Below are 2,454 nucleotides of genomic sequence, written 5' to 3'. Positions count from 1 at the left end.
ATAGGAACATGGTACCACTTTCAAGTTCATGAAGGAGTCACCCCTGCCCCCAAATGTGAGCAGCTTGAGGGCAGGGACTTCTTCCCCTATCTCACCTGAACACCAAAACAGCTTCCTGCCTAGCTCTGGAAGAAGCTGGGTTCTTGAATGCTGGCAGGAGTGAGGCTGAGAGGGCATTGGTTGGAGGACTGGGGAGCTATTCCAAGTGCCACCATTATCAAGCTGGGTGATTACTGGGGGGGGGACACTTTTTCTCTGGGGATCTGTTTTCTCAACTAATTCTATGAGGACTTATTTTAGATGACTTCTTTGGAATAACTAATATTCTAATTAAAACACCGCGATTCACACCAAACCTGTTTATAGCATAATGTGGATCACAAACAGACATCATTTAAAATATAAAAATTAGTGGCCAGCTGGAGCCCACTGAATAGATTCTTAGATTTTGAAGGCTTCTGTTTGAAACACACTCATACACACACAATCATGAATTTTGCATTTGATTCCCTTTACCTACAAGAAAATGCCAAATATTCCCTGAGGAAATATGTTGGAACCGGGTTGCATTCAATGAGAATCACATTAAATTGATCCCAGGTTTAATCTGTCCTTTGTCAGCATCCCCATTCAGAGGCTGTTTCTCCTCTGCTTGGGGCCGTTTTCAGATGCATTTTTCTGTGGGTCCTGGAGTCTGATGGGTATCCTTTAAAAATCCCAGCTGCACCATTCACTGGATGTGGGACCTTGGGGAAATTTCTTTCTAAGCTTCCACGTCCTCCTTTGTAAACAGGGGAAATGATACACACGCATCATGGGAGTCGTGAGGATTCAGTGTGACCAAACCTGTCAAGGGGTCAGGACAGTGGCTGACACATAGCAGGTGTGGTCCAGGATGCTGTCCCTATAATTCTTGGATTATCAGATTCTGTACATGCTCATCCTCCCACTTGGAGCACTACAGGTCTCTCAGGAGAGGTGCTCCCATGTAATCCTCCTCACCCGCATTTACCCAAGTTCTCCTACTCAGGGTCCTGATCGCCCCATGGAGACCGCTGGTCCTTCTGTTCTGTCCTGCAAGCTCCTGACAGCATAAGCCTTGCGTTGGTGCAAATCCTGAGCACTCAGCCCAGCGTCCAGCACGTAGGGAGCCAAGCACCTGCTTTACTGACTGAGTTGGACTTCACGTTTGGAAGAGGGACACATGAAAAGGGAAACTATTTCTGCTCTGGAACTGCTCCTGATAGTGTTGATGGAAAAAAGGTCATAACCCCCAAACACCAAGAAGAGAATAAGAGTGAAGAGAAAACCCACCGAATGCGTTCCTCAGTGCCAGGAACACTTGCCATCAAGCACCGACTCGTTCATTCCGCCCCTAGACACCTGGCACTGCTATGTGACCATGGCAAGCACGCTCAGTGTGCAAGTTCATGTGGCCGCTGTGTGAGGTGGAAGGGCTTGAATTTCAAGTGATGAGATAAGAGAAGCAGGCGGGGCTACACATTAACAGGGTCCTGGGAGTCTTGCTAAGGAACTTGGCTTTATTCTAAGAGCAGAGAAAGACAAGGGGTGGAGACAAGGGAGTGATCCACTCAGCTTTCCAGTAATTCTGGCTGCCGTGTGGATTGGGATGGGTACCCCCTGGAAGCCAGGAACCTGGTTGGGAAGCTGTCCTGGGGGTCCAGGTCATAGATGGTGGTGGTCTGGCTGGGACTATGGCAGTGCAGAGGAAGGAGGAAACAGAGCAGAGAACACCAGTTCTGTACTTCCTGGGCATTTTTAGTCTATGAAGTAGGTCAGGTCAGCACTGCTTTGATTTACACATCAGAGTGAGAGCAAGGGCGATGATGAAGCGGTCCCCAAGTATGACTTTCTCATCTCCCTTCTGCATCCCCACAGAAGGCTGCTTGACATTGGGAGGTTAAGTGAATGATGTCAAGGACAGTCACATCTGTGTGGGCCCCTCCTGTCAGAGCGCCTTCTCTCATAGAGGAGATCTTGTCTTCAAAAAGGTCTGAAACTAAGTAGGGCATGGACTAGTGTCCCCAATTTTGCCCTCATTTTCTGATACCCAAGGGCTTCCCTCCTCCACATCATGTGGTTATCTCCCTGCCTGGGATCTCCACTGTTATCTGCTCATGCATTTGCTTTCCCAATTGGGCAAGGAAGGGAGGCTGGAGCTTAGACCTCTCCAAGTCCCTGGGGCGTGTGAACACCTGCCGTGGTTATGTAGAAACATCGAGTCACATGGTAGGAAGGGACATTACAGTCCACTGGTTAAATGTTCCTCCAAATGCAGGAGTCCTTTTTTTTTTTAATTTAATTTTTATTGTTATGTTAATCACCATACATTACATCATTAGTTTTCGATGTAGTGTTCCATGATTCATTGTTTGTGCATAACACCCAGTGCTCCATGCAGAACATGCCCTCTTTAATACCCATCACCAGGCT

Source organism: Leptonychotes weddellii, chromosome 2 (genome assembly GCF_054177405.1).
Source record: "Leptonychotes weddellii isolate Sample4059 chromosome 2, ASM5417740v2, whole genome shotgun sequence".
NCBI lineage: Eukaryota > Metazoa > Chordata > Mammalia > Carnivora > Phocidae > Leptonychotes > Leptonychotes weddellii.
Note: the sequence above shows the minus strand (reverse complement) of the source record.